Source organism: Tetrao urogallus (assembly GCF_951394365.1).
Source record: "Tetrao urogallus genome assembly, chromosome: 6".
Classification (NCBI taxonomy): Eukaryota; Metazoa; Chordata; class Aves; order Galliformes; family Phasianidae; genus Tetrao; species Tetrao urogallus.
This window is the reverse complement of record NC_136819.1, coordinates 30,086,097-30,103,126: the sequence shown is the minus strand read 5'-3', so window position 1 is coordinate 30,103,126 and position 17,030 is coordinate 30,086,097.

Below are 17,030 nucleotides of genomic sequence, written 5' to 3'. Positions count from 1 at the left end.
ATATTTATGTAACTAAGGGTTTATTAGATATATGCATCTTATAGCAGGCACTCTTGTAGGTTAATATGGTAGAAGTAAAAAGGAACAGAACAGTGTGTTCTTATTTCAAATGACAATAACAGATTCAGATTTCAGGATTATGGACTACATTCTTAAAAATACTGAGAATCATTCTGAACAACTATCTTTCTAAAAGATATGGCTGATGAACACCAATAAGCAAGAAAACAATTGTAAGAAGCCAAAAATAGTCCTTTTACTTTTGCTTCAATGAAAAATGTAACTGTAGCAGAAAGGCTTTGGGGCTGATTTTAGCTTATGATTTTCATTTCTCACTTCCCATTGGCATCCCTGTGAGTTCAGAGAGCCCCAAAAGACCTAAAATTGGGGAGTAGGGGCCTCCGTGGTATTTTTGGGTTTCCACAAATACTAGATCTTTGCCTTGTAGCTTGATTTAAATGGAGAAAAATATGAAATCCTTGGAGTTGGGTAGAGGTTCTTTTGATGTTACAAACAACTCCTTTGTTTAATTCAGCTGCAAAAAGACTCGAATTACACTCATCAGAAGTCAAAATTCTTTAATAACGTGCGCTGTAAAGTGATAGAAAATGTTTATATTATGTATTTTTTGCTTTACTGTTCTTACTAATTGCATTTTTGCAGACTTAATTGTGGAGTGCAACTCCTGCAACCACATGTATTTGTGGGTATTTTGAGAGCACGATTTTTTTTGACAATAACAATTCAAAAGTCATTTGAAAGGTTAGGTTCCTGCAAAAGACTTCATCTTAAAAACAGCCTTGAAAGAAGAAAAAATAACATCACCTCTCAGCAATAATTCCTGTTCTAAAATACAAGCCATTTCTAGTCAATGAGTGCAGAAGAAAATTATAACTTTTCACTATTTTAACTAGTCATTCCTTCCTGCCTTCTTTCCTTCCTTTCTCATATTTTGGAAACCAACTAGCATTCTTCCTAAAAAAAAAAATTACCTAAAATCTGTTCTTGGCTATCCGTTGTGTGTGCGGAGGTTTTGATACTGAGAGCAAGTTAATGGCCAAATTACAAGCCCTTGAGAATTAGAATTCAGAAGGCAAACATTAACAGACCCTTAACTGCAGTAGCACAAACCAAGATGCTATAAATTATGGGGTGGTGGTGTTAAAAGCATTGGCTTTCTGGTATCTGGCACCCAAAACCTGTTCATTGGGGTGTAGATCAGGCTGCGGAGAGGTTGCCACTTGGCCAGTGTTCAGCTGGCAAAGCTGGTTTTGTTAAGTTTAGGCCAATCGATGGCTCAGGCCTGCAACCAAGTATTTTGTTGTTGTGCCATAAGAAATATTTACCCTTCTCTGTTTTCTTTCTCTTTCCTACAGTCAATCATTCTCCTACTTAGAATTTCTATGTGAAACAATACTTGCCAAGTTTTGAAGCTGTACATACAAACAATTCTGGCACATTATTTTAATGAGTTAATTTCTGTCTTTATAAATGTACATGCAGTCAGGATAGCTTCATCTGTTTTCTCATGGATCATAGGTAGATACTTGAGGTATGCCTTCCTTTGCAAGAGCACATGCTGCCTTCCGCTTGAAAGCAAGCTTTGCTTTTGCAGCCTTCATTAAGCTGAAATAGTCAGTAAAAAGTATTTTGTATCCCCTCTCTATTAAGAGTTACAGTGTAACGAACTCTGTGCCTTGTACAACTGACCTAGCTCAGAAATTCATCATCACTGTTCCCACATTCTGTTTCTGGATATGAGAATAGCAAAACTTTTGAACACAATCAGCTAAGACATACACTCTGCTTTTAGAATGTGCCTTCTAAAAGAGCGAGCTAGCAGCCTCCCTTCTAAGTTTAGCTCTGCTCAACTGAACTCATGCAAACTCTGATATCCTACTTGTACACTGGATGAAAAATGACTTGCTTCTTTGCATGGGACTGTGAAGACTGAGCTGTCCTTAAAGAATGTGAATTACACAAAAAGATGATATGTAGCATTGAATGAGAACAGAAGATCTTCCTGCTTATCTAGAATATATTCTCCAAGTATAAAGTGTTTGGACAGTGTCTGTTTTTAATTAATCTTAAGGCAATGGGCAGTTGAAACAGGATTGCTAAATATGTAAAATGATTGTCTGCATACTGAATTGAAATGCATGGTCTTGACACTCTTGTTTGCAAGTGTGCTGGGCAAAATAGATTGGAGTATGGAAGAACATCTGTTTTTTTTTAAAGAGGTTTATATTGATTGTCTCACTGTGTTACTAAGATACTTGTTAGCTTCCTTAAAGCTGGACTAGATCTCAGGTAAGACTGAAAACTACATTTCACAAGATTAGACTTCATTATGCATGCATCCTTGGCTTCAAGCAGCCACACATTTGCTCTGTGGAAAGATGAAAATGTCTACTATAAAAATAACACAAATATTTAGACAAATCCAATTAATATTCCATATGATTATACTGAAAAGAAAAAAGCAAAGAATAACCTCTCAATTAATTGGAAGGAAAACTGCATGTTATAGCAGAGCTCAAAAACACTGATCCTTTCATCACACAATGTTAATTCTAGGATGCAGCTTTGATAAGACGAAAGACTTGTTCACAAATGTTGAGAGAGAATTTGAGTCCACTGTGTGCAAAAATCTGAGTTGTTTACTTGTAAAACCATGTTGATTTGATATTCACTGGAATCAGATGTGTTGTCAGCTAGCAGAGTTATACATAAAGGATGCATCAAAACTGGTGAAAAGTCCAGTTACTGAAAGGGCAACAAGTTTCACAGGAGAGCAGCACTGGAGAGTTGAGGACAGTTATTCCTTGAACTGCCTGAAAGTTATCTCCTAGAGCACTTGAGGACTGCATCCATACAAACAGCAGACTGGTGGAAAGCCCTGTTCCCAGAATAGCCCAGGTCCTCAATCTGAGGGCTAGTAGAGGCCGACCACAAAGAATTAACTGTGATAAGCAGTTGCTCTCCTTACATTCCCATGGGAAACTGTAGAAGTAGTTGGTCAGATCTAATTCCTCATTCTGCCAAATAACAGATTGTTTCCTATTGTTTTTTACAAAGTTAGTGGGGTGCAGAATTAAATCCTTTGTTTTTCATTAGGGGAAACTTAAAGCTAAATATTTGTATAATAATAATGTGGGAACATACAGGATAGCCTCAGTGAAATACTATGAACAGGGAAAGTTGAAAAATTTAATAATGACCATTGTACACAGTATTTTCATATCTATATTCACAGGGCAAGTAACCAGTGCTACTTGATGAAGTACAGCAAAACAAATTCAGACTGCTTATAAGGAAAACATTACTTAATTGCAACTATTTATTAGATTATGGAATAACTTCCCAAGAGGAAAACAGGAAGCTTATTGTCTGAGTCATTCTAAAAGAGCTTCCATAAAACACTGGAAAATGTAGTTAAGAAACAACATTTTGACACAAGATGGAGCATACTGCCTAACACATCTCTCTTTGCTCATATCTGTGATTCTGTAATTGTGAGCCAGATCCTAGTCTGAAAGTTAACATCCTAAGTGATAAAGACCTCAGTCTGCTTATGGTTTAGAACTCAGGATGCACGCACACAGGGTGCATCTTTCACAATAAAGCAAAAAGCCAAGTTTGTGTCTTAGTCTGAAAAACTGGTCAGGCTCTTCTCTGCTACAGATATATTTCGCAAAATTTTAAGAACCTGGATTGAGCCAAACATGAGTTGGGCACGAAGAGTGAGGTTTTTATGAATTCAGGTGAATACTAAATTTTTTAAAAGGGTTATAGCCTGATTTGACAGTACCAACTGAATTCTACTTTTAACCTTTGGTTTTGTTGAAAGTCAACAGAAGGGGATAAAAAGATAGATGCACCAGAACTAGAACACAGGTAAAATGTCTTGAGAAGAAAATATCAGATCTACCCATTAAATGTATATAAACAGTGCCTTAGTTCCTCCTTACTAGTAATTACCAATGTGGTGATTAAAAGACAAAAATGCAGAGAACTAAAACATAAAACAAAACTCAAAAAGAGAACTTGCAAAGAGTTCATAAAGTCATGTTAGCTTTGTTATTTTTGCTGTCTATGTCACTTTTCTCTATCTGCTCTTTTTCTGGTTATGTCAGCAGCAGAAAGAACCAAACTTGAACAAAATAACTGTCATTTATTAAAACACAGAATTTCAGAAATCTCCGAAGGGATTGTGTCCAAAAAATATCCAGACCAGATTTCAGAAAACTCAAATTGCCTAATACTTCATAATCATAACAGGACTACAAATCATTCCAGAAACTTCAACAGTGAGCTAAAATTATACCTTCTTCCAAAGGGTTACAGTTGAACTTAACATATTAATTGAAGGAAAGACAACAGAAAAAATAACAATAGAGAGGAGACAAAAGAAATTAATGAGGAAAACATTTCTCTCTTTCTTTGTGATAGGTTGAGTACTTTTAACATGATTTCTTTTTAACTCTTCAGGCATTACATATGAATAATTATAGAGGGTTTTGGAGGTGGTTTTTTCTTTTGTTTGTTTTGTTTTGTTTTTCATTAGTGCTTGGCTAAAACTGTAGAAAAACCCAGATAAAATTCTGGAGATGTTTTTATTTTATTTTAAAGACCCAGAAAATATTTTTCTCCCTGCATTTGTAAACAAGCCTTATGGTGGTAGAAAAAGTTCATAGGCTGTTTTAGAATCAAAATATTTTGAAAACAATCAACTATTTTTCAATTTCTTTGATCTTTTCTGCTTTAACACTTGAAGCTCAGAACTGCCTAAAAGTTAATACTGGTGATAATATCTGCAATAGATTATAGGCGCATTTAAAGTTAAAAAGGTTTACTTTGTTTTTCCATCTGTTTGTTCATTTTGTCACGGTAACTAAAATTAAAGTAAGCTAATTTGGTTATTACATTTTGCTTTAAGGAAGGCACATCTTGCTGTGAACCAGAAAAGCATTTTAGAGTAATAAAGTCAATATATATGTAATATATAAAGGATTTTCTGTTCAGGGAAAAGAAGAAAAATGTAGTAAGAATTCCATTGCAGTGCACAACTTAAACTTACGCTTGGAAGCAGCGAGCACCATCTCAAAACGGGAGCGTTAATATGTACTTCACATTGTTGATAATTTGTGAGGAACACAGACTAAAATTTGAGGAAATCTCGAGCTTCCTTTCTGATCTGTAATATTTCTGCCAATTTCTTCATACACGAGAAAAAGCTATTCAAAATAAAAATGAGTGAGAACAATATGCAAAAAGTAATTTTATCTTTGAACAGAAGGCAGAAACATATGCAGCTGTGGTGATCACACTTAAAAAGCTAAACATAACGCAATTGGAATAAGATTGAAAACAAATGCTTTCAGCAACTTTTCCTAGGCAGGGCTGTCTTTTCTCCAGATTTCTTTAATTTCCCTTTTGCAGGGCTTCTTTTTACTGTCCAACTACTTATCTAATAATGAGAAAACAAATACTGTTCCTTAAAAAATATGACCACGCGCTTCCCTCATGGCTTTATATACAAATTATAAACCAAAACAAAACCCCTCTTTCTCATGCATGGAAGTAAAGCATTGCTTTCCTGTACCCTATTAATTTAGGAAATTGTGGCTATCAGCTCTCTTTTTCTAGATGCAGAGTTCTGGAGTATCCAGAACTCCAGCTAGTCTTGCAGTAGCAGTTGATGAGCTAGTAATTAGCTTGACTTTAAATCTGTGATGCTAGAATTAAAATTAAAGACTTTTCCTATAATCAAAAACTGAGAGTAGTATATAACCGGCTCCTTCTAAAATATTACATTTTACTGTTGAAGTGTTTGGCTGGTAACAGTACTGCACAAAGTTTGTTTTAAGGATGAGATGTTCCTGCTATGCAATTACAAGAGCCCAAGAAAACATACATGAAAAATTTATACTCCATGTAGAGCATGGGAGTTCACTAAGCAATAAAACTGGACTTTCAATAGCATGAGAACACTTTTTGTTTTATGAGCTTTGTCATCTCTTCTTCGATTTCAAAAGGAAGATTTCAAGAAAAGCCCTGTTAATGCTTATATTGTTTCAATTTTAAAAGGAATCTAAATAGAGGAAAGACAAACTATTATGTAAGATTTCTGAATCCTGGAAGGAAAGAAAAAAAAAAATGTATTTGGATTAGATGAAGGTAGGAGCTGTGGGAGGAGAGATTTCAGATCCTATTCATCAATACATAAAACACATGCATGGTTGATCGTGGTCTCTATTGAATGTATATGAATAGTTTATTATATAATAGTTTATTATGTATATGTATAGTTTATTTTGAAAATAGATGCTGTGGTTGTTTGTAAGTATGATAATCTCTGTTTTAAGAGTGCTAACAATGTTTTAGGTGCTTTATAGATTTATAAAAGAAGTTGTTCCTCTCTTCCGAACAGTTTACAATTCCAGCATGAATTAAAGTCAATAAGTTTATTTCATACCAGCTAGATTGACTGTTCTGTTATATTAGATGTTTCTCAGAAAGTAAAGATTTATGTATGTATCTGTTTATTATTTTAATGTTGAGGTGTAAGCACTCTAAGCCTCACTTAAAGATAGCTTGTTAAGTACTCTGCTGAATAGTAGTGCCTACATGCTAAAATAGGCCTTCATATTCAAACTTTATTTGGGTTGACAACTCATGTTTATTGCAAAAGAAATTTGAATTAGGAAAACGTGATGGCTTTGGGACTGGGTTATTTTGAACTGGTAATTAAAATACTTGAATGGCTTTATGTAGTTTCCTAAAACTTAGTTTTTAAAACAACCTATTTAAATTTTCAAATAAACTTTATTTAGATATTTAAGATCAATTCTCCCAAGAGCTTAGTTTGTATATAGAAATAATATTTAAGATACATGCATATTTATATGCCTGATTTGAATGTGAAAGGAGAACATGCATTAGGAATAGTATACACCTACAGCCAACAGCTAAGTCTCTTAGAGCAATCATTTGGTCCTCCAGAAATGCTTTACTACAAACAGGGCTACTTTGTACCTGTGGAAAGGAAGCGGACATACTGAAAAGTACACAAACAGTGAACAGCATCTTCTTTGTATACTTTTCCTTAAACAAGGTAAAAATTCAACAACATGTACAACACAGAGGCTTTGAAGACAAGTAATAAAGTATAGTCAAAATTGGAACAAAAGGGGACAGATGGAAGACAATTTCTAATATGTTACTACTAAATGGTTAAGGTAGAATAACAGATTAAGTAATTTGCAATTTTTAGTATCTTAAACTTTAGTCAGCTGAATGTTGGATGAGAGCATGAGAATATAAGGTATTGTAATGATGTTTGGAGAATGAAAATTGTTTAAGCATAGCAGCCAGAAGCTCCCCCAGACAGATCCACTTCTTTTTATGTACTACATGGTGGAAAGAAGACTTTGCGCTCAAGAATAAGATCAGAGATGTCAAGCGCATATAGATAAAAGGGGCAGAAAAGTAAGTATTGCGTGAGTATGGGAGTCAGGATGGTGCAGTCATCTCCTTTAGTCAGTATAGTTAGTCCATGAAACATAGGAGGCAAACATATCTTTAACACATCCTAAGAGTAGTCTATTCAGAGAAACTTATGCCTGAAGACGTAACATTGCTATTTGGACAAATTCTGGTCATGGGCTGTGCCTCAAGATAGACCTGAGAGCACTTCATTTACCTTTCTTTGGATGTGTTGATGGCTGAAAATACATAAAATAGTTTCTGAACTATGACTAACTAGAAGAAGCTATGGCAGGGGAGATTCAAGCTGGACATTAGGAAGTATTACTTTTCAGAAAGGGTGGTCAGGCACTGCAATGGACTGCCAAGGGAGGTGGTGGAGTCACCGACCCTGGGGGTGTTCAAGGAAAGACTGGATGTTGTGTTGAGGGACATGGTTTAGTGGGAGCTATTGGGAATAGGTGAACGGTTGGACTGGATGATCTTTTAGGTCTTTTCCAACCTTGGTGATTCTATGATTCTGAGAGCATCCATTTACTAAGTGAATCTAGAATGAGAGGTCTGTGTATCCTTCAAATAGTTAACACACTCGGGAAGCACTTCCCAAGCTTTTCTTTCGGACATATTTATCATGCGAATGCTATAAACAGCATAGGATTTAGAAAGACATGAAAAAAGGCATGATATAGTTGTGCTACAATAACATTGATTTTCTGAAACAGAACAGCGTGTTCTTTGGTGCATCCAGCCAGGCAAGTTACTGTCATGTTTCCATAATCTCCTAGCATAAAATGAAAATTATTTAAGAGCTGGAGTCCTCAATATCATTACTAATAAGGAGCGACAGAATGTGGAGGGAGAGTAGATCCATAAAATTCACCTGTGTAGGAAAACGGGGAAACTTCTGTGCACTCCAGCTCATACAGTCGAACTAAACTGGCTCTTTGTTTGGTTTTGACATGCTGCCTACTAGCATGACCTTAGGGAATGTTTTTGCTGTCACAAGCATAAAAGCATCCAACCAAAAATACAATTAATGTCTGCAATTTATACATAATCCACACAGTTGTATACGTATGTGGATATATTATTTTTGTGGCTAATTCACAGGCATGAATGCACACGTGTGTGCAGGCATATATGCAGTTTTGATTTTCTGTTTACAAAAAAGTCACTGTAAGAGAGTTTTATTAACAGATACTGAAATGTGGACCTCTCAGATATTCATACAAGTGTTTCAGTTAATTTATACTCAGTGAGATGTTCAGAATATAGGAATCTATCACAATGACATACTGAGCCTTAAGGATAATATTTTTTCTTATTTAAAAATCTTATTCTGCCTACTGATTTGGTAACATTTAGCGTAACAAAGCAGTGATAACTGTCATAAGCAATGAGCCTTAGGATTTACTTTCTAACACCCGTATGATGCTTGCTTTTCACCTCTCATTTTCTATAACCAGAAATTTGTTCTATTGTGAAAGCAGAAGGAGAAATGGAGAAATTCTCAGTAAGAGTTTCTGATACTCTGTGATTTGTAGGAATGGTGTGAGGAACAATCAAGAGCCAGTTCCAGAAGAGACAATGGGGCCCTCTGTTGCATGTTAGAATCATAAGAAATAAGTAATCTTACTTTGTGAGTCATAAGTAATCTTGCTTTTCTGGTCATAGACTTGTTAAGGTTGGAAAAGACCTCTAAGATCAACTAGTCCAGCTGTTACTCATCACCATTATGATAAGTAGACTACATCCCTCAGTGCCCCATCTAAATCTATTCACAAGAACTTTAGAGCTGAGAAATGAGAAATCCTTCTATGCCAAATAGAATGAGTAAGTAGCAGAAAACTATGATAAAGCTAAAATTGTGAAGCGCATTACCAGAGTGGGTCACTGACAATGATGCAGAGGAGGCATCCACAAAAACACACATGCCAAAGAAAAAAATGCTAGCAAATAAAGTGAGAATGAAACCATTGTCTTTTATAGCTGAAAAAAGTGGATGCGCCATGTGATCCTTCTAGGTTGATGTGGAAGCAACAAGTTACATCGCTGACTTTGCCCAGTCAGAGGAGATACAAAACTGACAATCTGTCTCTTGTGGCTTTCAAGGTATCCAAGGAATGTTTTGTAACAGCAGAGTATTTAATCCTTGTTTGCCTTAAGAATTCCAGTTCTGCTCATTGCATTTAGGCTACTTAAATGACTTACGTATTTTCAATTGGAGAAAATTATTTCTCCAATTATAACTCACTTCTCTTAATTAAATTAAAGAATTTTCCTATTGTGGAAAGATTTGGGAAGATTTTTTTTTTGCACCGAAAGTGACAGTGTTTCACACGAAAGTGAGTTACTTCAAAATGCTTTAGAATCTTTCTGGATTATAGCTCCACATAGACAAATAATAATAATAATAATAAAAAAATAAAATAATAATAATTAAAAAAAAATAAAAAAAATAAAAGAAAAGGTCCAATTTAAAGCATTAATGCTGACTGCATTTTTAAAGCTTCAAGCAGTTGCAAATTGACCTGCATTTATTATCTGGCAATTTCTGAGGAACCCATTGCATATTTTATTCTAATGTTTGGTTGTTTTTTTCATTAAGTTATTTGCTCCTACTGCCTTTGGATCATATACAGTAACCTCGGAATTTTGTTGTGGTCTTGTTTCCTTCCTCTGGTCATTCAGTTTCAGAGCCACATTTCCAGATATTTCCATTACTGCCTCACCTCAGGTATTAATAATAAACTTATCAGTAGAACTTTGATAGAATGGCACTTTTAAATTGATGTGATCTGGAAAATGCATGCACTGATGAAGCGTATTGGTAGCATAGACAAAGGACTTATTTGAATCCCAAACTGGGCTTATTCAACTAGTGATGAGCAGATGTCTTGGAAAGAATCCAGGACCACACAAACCGACTGTCTCAGTCTGCTACATTAACATCAGGTATTTTTAAGTCAATTTTGCCACAAGTGATATTAGAACACAAATATTCTCATACCTCTATGCCAACTTAACCAAAACAGCTTGCTTGATTTTTGCAATGTTATGTGTATTTTAAAAAATACATTGTAAAAGTTATATTGAAAGTATGCATTGAAACAATCAGAAACCTCTTTATGTGGTATTATGTTCAGATCACCATTGATTACTGTCAAGAGAGTTTTCACATTCACTAGGTAGACTTCTACTGCTCACACTAATTTGGAAAACCTGATTAAAGCAGTAGACTATCATTATATTTGTGTAGTGGTGTTTCAGGCATGAATTTTACATCTACTTATTGAATGCTGAAATGCATTTATATTCAACAGATTTTGATTCCCATCCAGTCTTTTTTTTTGCAGAGAAATATAAACTAGCTGAGCCAAACTCTTCCTACAACACAGGGAGATGCTTGGTGACCCTGTCTTCTCTGTTCCTGGTAAGATGGGACAGGCCCCTGACCCTATTGGTCCCCTGCCCCAGTGAGCTGCCAGTGAATTTTAGGTAGATATTTGGGAAATATTTGCCAGTTAGTGAATATCTATTACAGTTTTCATGTACAAATTCTGTATTCTGTTTCCCATTTGAAGTTCTGGTGGGTCTTGCAGTTAGGAGAGGGACATCCTGCACCACAGCCTGGGGGCAATTCAGCATCTTAAGGAACAAAAGCAATTATCATTGTGGATAGAAAATGCTGCTTCTTTCCTGCCCCTCCCTACTTATTTGCTCTTAGAAATTGCTGAGCTGTTTTGACTGAAAATTCCCCAAATAGCTTAAATAGCAGGTAACTGTGTGGAAGGTTTCTAACTAAAAGTAGGAAAAAATCTGAACTGAAAGTTAAAATTTGGCAAAGTTATAGCAAATTACATGCAACTGGAAAGAGTCAAAGCAGCTTTAAGAATATAGGTGGTGCTCCCTGCCACACCTATAATTCATGCAGCTTATTTTTCTTAAGCTAAATTCATCCATTGACAAATTTATGAGCTGCTGAGTGTTGTGTTGTGTCTGGGATTCAGAGTACTTTGAATTAACACAGGAGAGCCTCTTTTACCCTGAGCATGAGACATATTTGAAATGCTGGCTAGAACTCATTTTCAAAAACTGGTTTAAAACAATATAGCCTCCTAAACACTGGCTGAGCATATTCAGGCACACCTCACTCCCTTTTGTAGAAAGCATCTCAAACATTTTGCTCCTATCATCTTATAGCATGTTTATGATGTTCAGAAGTAAAGAAAATTAGGTATTTTTTTCTCTGCTTGGAAAAAAAAAACACCCACAGAGTGTTGGTGTCGAGGTTTGAAACTTCAGATTTTCAGAGAATTATTTGTGTTCCGGTGATTTGCCACAGTCACAGAACCAGCAGAATGGAAATTAATGCTGTGCAGCTTCCTTTGTTTCACTCTAATCCCTTGGTAGCATAAATCCACACTTCCCTTTCTTTCTCAGCCCATGGATCCTTTCCCTCTGAATTGTCTATTGTATCATTTACTTTTCTGAGAACTAGCATAACTTGAATTTTGGTGGATTGATCTTCCATGTCTCCCGTGAATGTATCTGTACTGTCTTTGTGGAACACGTTAGTGAAAAACCTCTTTGTCTTAGGCTGATTAGCCCAAATAAGTTGCGTCCATGCTTGCTGAAGGGAAGCACATATAGACAGACTGACTGCTGTTAGTTGCAAAACTCTTTCGACAGAATGACACATAGCTGTTTAAAATTGACACAGACTCCCCAGGTTCTATTCAACCTGCCTCCAGCTCCTTCAAAACCTGGATACGGTCTCAACAGTTGTTTTCTTGCAGGATCAGGTGTGCATGGGTGGGTGATTTTTGAAGTCCGGTTGCCCACGAAGGGAAAAGAATATTCTAACATGAACCCCTAAACATGTCCATGCTGTTTCTAGGCATTGATGGTGGTCCAGCACTCTAATTTATTTGAGAAATCTTGTCTGCAAGGTAATTCACACAAATTCTGCAGTTTCTCAATTGACTAAATTCACTGTTGTCAAAGCAACTTTTACTCAGTTAATGGTGTCCAGAATCTGGCCCATTATGTCTAAATGACTAAGACCTGTTAATAGTGAAAGGGAAAGGTAAGAAACTGCTGACATCTAATGAAAGCAGCATGAGGGAGCATTAGGATCTTCCATAAACACTGAGCAACTGAAGAGGCAGTGGAAGAGATTAGTTTGTGTGGCAAAACAGTTTTGCCTGAGGTATGCCAGATGTCTGAACTGCAGCAGAGGACAAAGAGCAACATTCAGGATTTACTGGGTTACTGAGAATATCCTTCAGACTTGGCTGTCTGCCATGCTGGTTTGTACACTGAAGAGTAGATCTGATGCCCTACGTGTGTTGTTCAGAGCCATCTTCAAGACAATGTCAAATCAAAGTGAATTGTTATTGTTATCTGAGGCTAGAATCCTTCCTCTAGGAAATACTGCTAATACTGAAAGAAAATGTTTTTTCTTTTAAGGAAAGCTGTTTCCTCTGGTAGAAATGTACTAATTTGGTACTGTGATTCGGATATGAAAACATTTAATATCTGCTACAGTCTTGACTTTGGTGGTTTCAGTCTTCTCTCCGTGCTCATCAAATGTTACAAATTATATTTTGACAGCCTTGGTTAGCAGTACGCTACGAAGGAACAATACGGTACAAGAGATTCAGGAAAGATCTTCAGAAAACATGATTGAATTATGTATCTGATATAAAATAGTAAACTGAGAATGCTGGCTGGTGAAAACAGCAAAACAGAAGCACTTTTTCAAATGAATGAAATTTAGCTGACATTTGCTGTGCCCCCTACCCCCTCTTTTTTTAAAAATTCATTAAGAGATGTAAGCTTGCTCTGTTTCTTCTCAGTAGTAGGCTACTTCACAAAACAAATACCAAAAAAGGAAATCCAGAAATGAAAGACATCCTCAGCTTCTTAGTCGTCGTTCAAACTGTGCTTTAAAAATGGGCTGTTAAACACTATTGTGAAAAAAAAGTAGATAATATGGTTTTGTTTTTTACATAAAACAGAGTGAAGCAGGTGCAGCTCTTAACTGTCCATAAAAGGCCAAAGCTAATTCTGCCTTCACCTGGAAGAATTCATAAAGAACCGAGTAATATGAAAAGAATTTCTGTTTGTATCTGAGGAATGCATAACTGGAAATAATGTGAGCAGTTCCTTGACAGTTCATATTGTACTTAGAAAATATGATAATAATTTCTACAGTCTCTTCAGCCTGGCTTTTATAAAAGCTTCCTGAATGCTTCAAACAGAAATATGTTTAGGAACTAAATATTTGTTCAGTTGTACTGTTTATGCCAATTGATTTACTATCATAATCTTATTCATGAATTTCATGTTGCCAATTTTTATTTATTTTTTTAGTCCACCAATTTTTGAAGCATTTCCTTGGACAAAGAAAAAAAATTCAAAAGTTTGCAAGTGGGTATCAATTTTCATTCCCAGCCTGAAAATTGCTTCCGTTTGAGCATTTATTCTCTGGTATTTGTAGCCATGATGATTTCACGGAGAATAAAATTAAAAGCAACTTCAGTTATCTTCCTGTATTTTCATGAACATGAAACATGCAGATATTCACAAATGTGAATTTTGCAGGAATCCAATCTCTCCTACCTGCCAGGAGAGCTCATCTATAAGCTTGTATGATTATGCCTTTGGAAGAATGGAGAGAGAGCAAATATTCTGACTTCACTGGGACTAAGTCTATCAACAATGAGACAAATTAGAAGCCTGCACTGCAGTGTCTGGTATAAATTTCTTGCTGAATTAACCTGAAAATCACTTCCCAGCAGTGATACAGCTACTCTAGCTTTAGTTCAATGTCAATATCCAACAACAGCTACAAAAAAAAGATGTAAATCTATTTATTCAAATAAATCATACTCATAGAAAGGATACTGCTTTAGCAAACAGTACACAGTCTTTACATCTGTCCTTAAAATGATTAACTTTTGCTGCGCTGTGGGATGACTTTTCTTAGCCATATTTTAAAACGGTTTTAAATGTGGTCTTTAAAGTCCTAGTTTGGTTCAATTTCTCAGCTTTTGGTTGGCAAATGTGCATGAAGCATCTACAGTCTTTTCCCTTCCTGAGAAATGAGTTCCTACTCTTTCTTCTTACTGCCCTTTCATAGGGGCTCTGCTAATTATCATTCCCATCATATTGAAAATGTTTACTCCTGTTAATTAGTGAGGATATTCCAGATAGCTCATCAAGGACTTGCTAATTAGAGATGTGTTTTAAAAAAATTCTTCTGCTTGCTGTTAAATCAAAGGCTATTTCTAGAAACACCAGAGCAATAGGTGACATTTTAAGACTGTGAGGCAGACTGTGGCTCTGGATGCTATTTCCCATTAAGCAACAGAGATATTTCTGGGAAATGACATGTATCTGGTAAACCTTCTGAGAAGAACTTGCAAACTGGATCTCACTCCAAGCTTACATTGAGAGGTACCTGTCAGGGTCCTGAATCTGTATGCTGTTCAAATTCTGCAAGCTTTCATGGTGCTCTGACTCAGTAAAGTAGGTTCCAAGTAGAGGAGGCTGAGTAATTTCTCTTTATATCATGAGCTTTCTACTGTGGCTGAGTAATTTCTCTTTATATCATGAGCTTTCTACTGTTAACATCTGTAACTGATCCAGTTATAATATGATTTACATTTGCTCTTGGACAGAATCATCTTTTGCTGTTTGTTGCTGATACTGCCAGATGCCCATTTTCTTATATCTTGTCTTTTTTTTTTTCTGGAGGCAACTAATTCTCTAATTTTATGCCTAATCATTTCACGCTTGGTGTACTTGGTTTTGTTTTGGCTTTTAGCAGGGAAAGCTAGCTTGCTTTTCTAGCATCATCAGAAGTTTCTCTCTAACGCAGCTCACTGAAGAGAAGAAAAAGTGTTACTACTTAAAAACAGGCTTGTTAGAAAAATTCAGGGTAGTTCAAGCTTGTGTTGAACTGCAACATTCTTATATTTCATGCGAACTGTCCTAGGGTTACTTTCAACTACTTCATTATTAAACATTGCCCAAACCCCATTTTAATTGAAGTATGAAATAAGAAACTCTGTGAAACAAGGACTGTGTGTAGTCCCATATCAGTAATAATATTTATCTGATTTACTCCAAATTTATTTACATGCTTTATTCCAGGATTCAGTCACCAGCATCTCAAGTATGCTTGATTTATCACCAGGTATCATCCAGGCCTAAAGTGTATTTTTCATTAAACCACTGCAGTTGGGCTGGTAGAAATCTGTGCAGTGGACAGTATTTCCTTCCTAGGTTGCATATTAGCTCATTCTCTAGTAAAGCCAGAATACAGTTATGAAAAATTGTAAAGATAATGCTGGGAAAGACACTTAGGAGAGTATCTCTAGCAACTTACTTTGTAGCAACTTACTACAAATTACACATTATACTAACTATTTCATTAATAACATATCAATAATGTATTAAGCTCTCCTCTCATGTTTTAAGATTATTTTTGGTGTAACTCCAATTTACAATAAGCTGAATCAAAATTAGATCCAGAATCACATCAATTCCCACCCCATCCCCTGTCATAAAGAAGGTAAGAGCAAGACTTCACTGTTTGCAATTCAGAAACGAAAGGGATTCAGAAATGAGAGGGATTCATGTGATAGACAGTTTAGAAGTTCATGAGATAAGGCTGTTATCATCTCTTTTGCCCAAGTGCAATTAAAACAAGCCATTTCCTGAACTGTAGTTCATTCAGCTGTGCTCTTTGGACAGGGTGGTTTGAGAGGCCTATTGAAATAACTTACACAACTCCTTGTGCTGTTTTTACTTCCAGCTGGAAGATAATACTTTTGTGGTACCCCTGAACTGAGCTTACAGTACGGGTCAGTCAGGTTTAAAATAATTGTCAATTGCCTGTATGAATTAAAAAAACTTGGCCAAACTTGGTGCTAAACCAAGGCAATCTGAGGCTGCTTGCTGATAAAGCACACACAAACTTAACTGAAAGGAAAATTTGGCTTATGATTAATAAAAGCTCTGAATGAACTAATATGTATTTTGAAGTAAGTGAAAATGAAAGGTAGCTTTTCCCAAAAGTATGTTTCTTCCAGACAAACTCAGGTACAACCTTGCTCCTCAAATAAATCAAGAGAAAGCTAGCAGTTCATACTTTCTGGTTTTCTAGAGTCAGCCTTGATCAGACTCAGAGGGGTGTGTCAGGCAGTGGCTGGGATGCATGTACCTCGTGGGAGGTCAGCATTAGACCTCTGAGAAGATCTCTCATGCATAAGTCTACATGCACTGTTTCATGCACTAAGATATAAAATCTATCCCCAGATAGATTCAGGCAGAAAACCAGCAGTCATTATCACTTTCCATGCAGTAAGGAACAGTGGAGGGCTTTGTATATTGCCGTGAATGATCTGGCAGGAGTTGCAGATATGACTCCATTGGTAATGCATCTAGGTCTGTTGAGCTCAGCCAAGCTGAACTTCATCTCTCCCAATCTCCAGCAGCATTTCAGTAAATAGTATTTTTCAATACATACT